Raw genomic sequence first — 7,500 nt, 5'->3', positions numbered from 1 at the left:
CCTCCTGCTACATGTTTTCCCTTACCAGCCTCGCTTCACTTCCATATTTTCCTCTTTAACTGCTTCCACACCAAACTCATATGTATATACCTGGTTTCGTATATTCATCTCCCTTCTAATGTTTTCTCCCTCAACTCCTATTTACTTTTCCTTCATCATCCTTACCGTAACCTACCTTCTCCTCCCACAGCTTTGATTCCCTTCCATATTTTCCTCTTCAACTGCTTCCACATCAAACTCGTATGTATATATCTACTTTCGTATACTCATCTCCCTTCTAATGTTTTCTCCCTCAACTTCTATTTACTTTTCCTTCATCATCCTTACCGTAACCTTCCTTCCTCCCACAGCTTTGATTCATTTCCATATTTTCCTTTTTAACTGCTTCCACACCAAACTCTCTTATACCTGGTTTCGTATATTTACTTCATCCATAATGTTTTCCCCCTCAAGTCCTATTTACGTTTCCTTCATTACCCTTACCGTAACCTCCCCCCTCCCTTTCTGCTTCCCTTCCCTACCTGCCCCTTCCTCCCCCCCCTCGTGTTCCTCCCCGCCCACCTTCGTCCCAGTCGGAGCACTCCATTCATTTTTCTCTTTCATATTACGAAAACTTTTTTTTAGGAGTTTCTGTTTAATTTACGAACCACAAGATTAGATTTTTAGGAACGAGACGTAAACACATTTTTAAGGCATCCGTGTTTATACATTCCTCTCTGAATACGGTTGTGCATTTGCTTGCTCATATAATGCTGTTAGGTCATGATATCAATGGTTATACGTATTTTTCTGCGCTGGTAACTGTCAGAATACGTATTGGTTTATCTCGTCAGAGTTATTAATCTCCTCTATGCTTCTGTTCAGCTGTCGGTTGCAATTTATTGATACAACTATTAACAAACCATATCGGAAAGTATTTGGACATTTTTCATACACTGACACTAAAAGACTTACCGTTGAGTTAATTAATATTTGAACGGGTTAGGGAAGGGTGAGACAGAGGAAGAAATTACCCGAGATCAAACAACTGATTCATCGAGAGTGGATTAAAATTTCTGTGTTGAGAGTTTAAACATCAAAGGGAGAAAAGGGGTGGTTGGAGAAGGGGGTGTCTCTCTCTCTCTCTCTCTCTTTTTTATTTTTATTTAAACTGACAAATCTATAGTACACAACATATTTGTATTTTGCCGACGACACTTTATGCGATCGTTCGAGTAGCATATGTTTCACTGTGCACTTTTCAGGGCTTAAAATGTCACTTTTTTCTTGTGCATTATTTCAAAAGCCCTTTACACTTGTTCACTGTGTATTTAGCATCACTAGTGGTGTGGGGCATGTTCTTCGCCACCTGTGAGCAGCCACTTTTACCTGCTGGGTGGATATTTCCCTCACTGTTGGCCCTGCTGCAGTGAATGTGTTCCACAGGCGGGACACCCTGGAGGTGAAGGTCCTCTGGTGCTGGCTGGCGCGTGACCTCCGCACCCCGACCTGCTCGTGGCTGGAGAGTACCGTTCTCGTATCTCTCACAGCCTCTCGCGGGGGGAGCCTCAGTCTCGCCAGGTGTGGTACTCCTTGTACCTGGGCCTTGTGGAACACCACCAGCGCAGCGACGTCCCGGCGGTGCTCCAGAGTGTTTAGGTGTATAATATCCTGAGGGGGCGGCAAGGGGTTGTTCTCCTGTAACAGTCGCTGCACCCGTCGCTCCACCTTGTCCAGTCTCTGCAGGTGTGTGGCAGCGCTGGACATCCAGGTCAGAGCCCCGTACTTCAGGTAGGATCTTACCTGGGCCTTGTAGAGGAGCATAATTCCTCGCTTGTCGAGGAAATTAGCCACTCTACGAAGGGCAGAGTCTCTCTCTCTCTCTCTCTCTCTCTCTCTCTCTCTCTCTCTCTCTCTCTCTCTCTCTCTCTCTCTCCTTGAAATAAATAGCTCCAGGAAAAGTAATCAATTAAATGTAAGAAAACAAAGATCACCAAGACGCAGAGAGAGAGAGAGAGAGAGAGAGAGAGAGAGAGAGAGAGAGAGAGAGAGAGAGAGAGAGAGAGAGAGAGAGAGAGAGAGAGAGAGAGAGAGAGAGAGAGAGAGAGAGAGAGAGAGAGAGAGAGAGAGAGAGAGAGAGAGAGAGAGAGAGAGAGAGAGAGAGGCTGAAACAAAGAAAAAAAAGTTTGTGTGTGTGTACCAGAAGCTAGACCCCAACAAGACACTGACAAATTTCCCCTCCATGTCTACGTACTGTTCGCCGCTGACCTTACCGCACGCCAATCTAATTCGTATAAATATAAACGCCTGTGGCTGACGCTAAAATGCAAAGTGATTTAAACGCGTGACAGCCTTGACAAATTTACGAGTTCAAAGAGGAATCGATAGGAAAACAGAGAAGCAGGCAAGCAGGCAGGTGGGCAAGGTGGGGCAGGGTGACAGGTTTGCATATAGGTAGGAAGGTAGGTTGGCAGGCGGTCAGGTAAGCAGGTTGGACTGAAGGTGGTAAGCTAGGTATGCAGGGAGACAGGTAAATAAAGTAAGCAAACAGTTGGATAGTTTTAGAAAAACAGTCACTATTCAATACGATAATGTAAACATATGAAGACGTAGAAGAAGTATAAGAAGAAGAAGAAGAAGAAGAAGAAGAAGAAGAAGAAGAAGAAGAAGAAGAACCGAAGAAAAACGAAGACAGAAGAAAGAAGAAAAAGAAGAAAAAGAAGAAAAGAAGAAAAAGAAACAGAAAAGAAACAGAAAAAAAGGAAAATGAAAGAGAAAGAGAAAGAGAAAGAAAAAAAGAAAAAGAAGGATAATGATGATAATAATAATAATAATAATAATAATAATAATAATAATAATAATAATAATAATAATAAGAAGAAGAAGAAGAAGAAATAGAAGAAGAAATAGAAGAAGAAATAGAAGAAGAAAAAGAAGAAAAAGAAGAAAAAAAGAGAGTAAGAAAGCAGAGAGAAAGAAAACAAATTTAGCATATACCTCAGAGATACCAAACGGAATCTGAATTTACGTTTTCTTGGACATGTAAAGATGAAAACGACGAGCAGACCCGAACGTGAATCCGAGGTGAGGCCACTGAAGACATCCTCGACGGCCCTCGCCAAGGCAAACACACCCGCGGGCGGACCGTAATACATCTCATGAATAGCAGTACGAGGGGCTTTTATTCCTGCAGGAGGGAGTCGCTCTGACGAGGTAGCTGATCACTTATTCACTCATGCTGTTAGTGAAGCCAGCCGAGAAAAGGATGGGGACGGAGGCAAGGAGGGAGGGAAGAGAAGGGAGGAATACTGGGGGAGGATAGAGAAGGGAGGATACTAGGGGAGGATAGAGAAGGGAGGAATACTAGGGGAGGATAGAGAAAGGAGGAATACTAGGGGAGGATAGAGAAGGGAGGAATACTAGGGGAGGATATAGAAGGGAGGAATATTAGGGGAGGAATACTAGGGGAGGATAGAGAAGGGAGGAATACTAGGGGAGGATAGAGAAGGGAGGAATACTAGGGGAAGATAGAGAAGGGAGGAATACTAGGAGAGGATAGAGAAGGAGGAATACTAGGGAGAATAGAGAAGGAGGAATACTAGGGAAGGAAGAGAAGGAGGAATACTAGGGAGGGAAGAGAAGGAGGAGGAGGAATACTAGGGGAGGATAGAGAAGGGAGGAATACTAGGGGAGGATAGAAGGGAGGAATACTAGGGAGGATAGAAAGGAGGAATACTAGGGGAGGATAGAGAAGGGAGGAATACTAGGGGAGGATAGAGAAGGGAGGAATACTAGGGGAAGATAGAGAAGGGAGGAATACTAGGAAAGGATAGAGAAGGGAGGAATACTAGGGGAGGATAGAGAAGGGAGGAATACTAGGGGAGGATAGAGAAGGGAGGAATACTAGGGGAGGATAGAGAAGGGAGGAATACTAGGGGGAGATAGAAAAGCTGAAACTCGAACTGGACAGAGAGAAGGATAGAAAAAAAAAGGTTGTTTGGAAGGTAAAGTTATGAGAGCTGATACAAGAGGAGATAGAAAAATATATATAAGTGAAAGATTATTTACTAGGAAGATACGATAATGCTAATGGAGAAGGAGATAAAAAAAATGTGGTTTTAGTAATCTGAACCGCGGAAAAAGAAGTAGATAAAAATCGAATAAAAGATGAAATTTTTGAGGATGCGCGGGCGGGTAAAATAGAAAGTAAAAGAGGATGGAAGAAAAATATTGTAAGAATGTTGAAGAACGAACCGAAAAGATGGAAACATGTAGAAATTGTTGGTTTGATGTGAAGGTGGTGGAATGAAGAGACGGAAGGAAGGGTCACGCAGAAATATGTTTAGGAATTTCTTTAGAGAAGTGACGGAATGGGAAAGGAAATAGAGAGAAAGAATTTTAAGAGATGAAAAGGAGGTGGTGGGAGCGAGTAATAAGATAAGACTGGGAAAGGAACAGCTCATATGAAGAGAAGAAAGGAAGGCAACGATGAATGACATAACTGGACCAGGAGAAAGTGCAGCACGGCAAGCGGAAAAGAGAGAAAGCACGAGATGGAAAGAATGAAAGGATTAAGAGATTCCGAAACAAAACATTAAAAGATAAGCTCCAAGGAAGGTAATATAGAAATCCGTGAATTATTCTTATTATGTGTGTGTGTGTGTGTGTGTGTGTGTGTGTGTGTGTGTGTGTGTGTGTGTGTGTGTGTGTGTGTGTGTGTGTGTACGTGCGCGCATGCACAAGCTTAGCGTTGTTTCTCTCTCTCTCCATTTGTTTGTATGAGAAAATCTGTTGTTCCGTTGTTTCTTTTTGTTTCGAGTTCAGAAAGTTTATTCAGAGTTTCATTTCAGTTAGAGAGAGAGAGAGAGAGAGAGAGAGAGAGAGAGAGAGAGAGAGAGAGAGAGAGAGAGAGAACATGGAAACAGACAGAGAGAGAGGAAAGAAACCAAATTACACTCAAAACATGAAACAAAAAAGAAAGCACAAAACTATATAATAAAAAGATGCAAAGACAACACTGCAGCGCGCTCTCCCACTCAGAGGCAAGATTAAAACCTCATCTTTACTTGGTCTTGGAGAAAAAATAAAACCAAACCAAACAGGAACAAGCACACAGAAAAAAAAAAAAGATTAGAACACACAAAAAGGAGATTGGACGAAATTAAACCCGAATGAGTAGATACCAAGAAACGGAGAGGAGAAACGGAGAAAAGAGAAAATATTACTAAAGTGAAGCGAGTGAAGAAGAGGAGAAAAAGGAAAGGAACGAAAAGAGGATAGGAAAGGAGGAAGAGGAGGGGGGGGAGGAGGGGACGTGAAGAGCAGCCACTCACCGATGTAAGAGGGCGAAGGAGCCGAGCCGATCCTGTAGACGACACGCGTTGAAGGGGGAATGAAGTGGAGGAAGTGGACGAGGAGTGGAAGCAAACAGCGAGGTAGGGAGTGGTGGAGGAGGTGGAGGGGGGTGGAGTAGGAGGAGTAGGAGCTGGCAGTGATAGAGGAGGAGGAGGAGGAGGAGGAGGAGGAGGAGAAAAATGAAGTGCAGAGGGAGGAGGGGGAGGAAGAGAAAGGGAAACGAAGAGAGTGACAATGAGTAAAATGCCTTCTCTTGGAATCTACTCTTCTTGCAGCTAGGAAAGGATGAAGAGGAAGAGAAGGAGTAAAGCAAATAGGAAAGGAAAGACAAGGATAGAAATGAGAGGAGAGCAAGGGAGGGGAGCACGTTCTTCCTTCTTCCCCTTTCTTCCTTTCTTCCTTCTTCCGCAGCAGCTCCTCAGGTTGGGAAAGAGCGAGTGGCCTTCCTTCCCTTCCCTCGCGTCTGGGGAAACAAAGCGACGTAAAAATGGGACCAGTATTTGCGTGCGGTGATGTCAGTGTTTCGCGAGGCGGCGGGAAACAAGGATTAAATGGCGTTGAGAGAGAGAGAGAGAGAGAGAGAGAGAGAGAGAGAGAGAGAGAGAGAGAGAGAGAGAGAGAGAGAGAGAGAGAGAGAGAGAGAGAGAGAGAGAGAGAGAGAGAGAGATTTTTTTTCTTGGAACAAAGGAGGTGAAGGATTGGAACACACACACACACACACACACACACACACACACACACACACACACACACACACACACACACACACACACACCTTCCTAGAACATGTACCATCCCTATCCTCTTATTCACGTAAAACACGATCGAGCAACACTTGCATTCTTTCCATTTCACCAGCCAACCAAAGAACTCACAACACGCCTCATCTCTCAACACACCCATTTGCAGAATCTACTAAACAGTAACTATTTGATAACAGGTAGTATAACTCTTTTTAACTTTCTCTTTGCATTAGGTGTGGACAGCCTTCAAATGTCTGTATACATAAACACACCTCTTCATGATTAATAATATTCGTACCTCTCGTCAGTAAACTACATTATATCTGAGCCATGTAGAAAAATCCACCGCATCCCACAATTGTAGATATTTATAAACAGCTTTAGTGTTTTGAATATTTATATGAGATTCTTCTTTGCAACTTGTCCTCCGTGTCCTAACCGCGTCTAACCATTGCATCACTTTCCAAACGATTTTCAAACCACAGCATTCGTAAAGTCGTGTAAAGCTAACAGTTTTTTTCCGCCGCCTCCATAACCATACCTGGCCCTCGCCACGCTTTCGAAAAACCATTTCCAAAGCTGCACGCCGGCCTCAAAGCACTCACAACCTACTCAGAGTCTTTCCTCCGCACCCCACGACCATACCCGACCATTCTCACGTTTACCATAAAGATCCCAAACCACTGATACTCTTCCACACCATTTCCACGGTACCCTCCTCCTCCTTCCCTTTCTACTCGTGCTCCTCTTCCTCGTGGACCTCCTTCTCTTCCTCCTCTCATTTTTCTTTTCCCTTTTCCTCGTCGTCCTCCTTGCCCTCCGCTTTTTCCTCCTCCTTTTCTTGGTCCCAGCCTCGTTCCCGCCACTCACCAGACACTCACGCCCGAAGCACACCCGAACTACCATGCCAGAGAAGGTAAATTGGCTCCTTTGTCGTCCGGTAGGCGCGTCGTTGTACTCCTGCGCGCGGAACAGGACAGAAATCTAATTAGGGAATCGGTGGCGAGGTATATGTTCGTGGTGATGATCTTTTGTCTGTGTTTTGGGTGGAGGGAACGTGTTTTTGTGTTTGCCTTTTTTAAGCTTGATTTGTCTGCCTGTCTCTTTGTGTGTATTGTGTGATTGTGTGTTTGTTATAAGTGAATATGTGAATATAGTTCGTGTGTGTGTGTGTGTGTGTGTGTGTGTGTGTGTGTGTGTGTGTGTGTGTGTGTGTAATTGGTATCGTTACCTTTTATGTTTTTTTACTCAATTAAGGTGTTGTCTTTCGTGGGCGTGCTTTTGTTCACTCGTTTGTTTGCTCGGTTTCGTTATCTGTGTTGTGATCCCTCGATGCGATTGTGCGAGTGTTGGTAAATGAAAAAAACAACAACATTATGAAAGAAAATAAGAATCGTGTTTTTTTGTCAACTGTGCTTCCATT

General features: G+C 43.8%; 1 protein-coding gene across 2 annotated transcripts in view; it reads right to left on the bottom strand.

Annotated features, from left to right (window-relative positions):
* LOC126994640 (uncharacterized) overlaps window positions 1-7,500 on the bottom strand; it is a 166,889-nt gene that overhangs the window by 63,452 nt on the left and 95,937 nt on the right. Inside the window, exon 3 of one of the 2 annotated variants that reach the window (XM_050853944.1) lies at window positions 5,313-5,797. The exons of the other annotated variant lie outside the window; for it this stretch is intronic. The gene's annotated coding sequence lies outside the window, so the exon portion shown is untranslated. The remainder of the gene's footprint in view (window positions 1-5,312; window positions 5,798-7,500) is intronic. 2 annotated transcript variants of the gene reach the window in all.

Source organism: Eriocheir sinensis, unplaced genomic scaffold (genome assembly GCF_024679095.1).
Source record: "Eriocheir sinensis breed Jianghai 21 unplaced genomic scaffold, ASM2467909v1 Scaffold84, whole genome shotgun sequence".
NCBI lineage: Eukaryota > Metazoa > Arthropoda > Malacostraca > Decapoda > Varunidae > Eriocheir > Eriocheir sinensis.
Note: the sequence above shows the minus strand (reverse complement) of the source record. Positions and strands in the feature narration are given on the sequence as shown.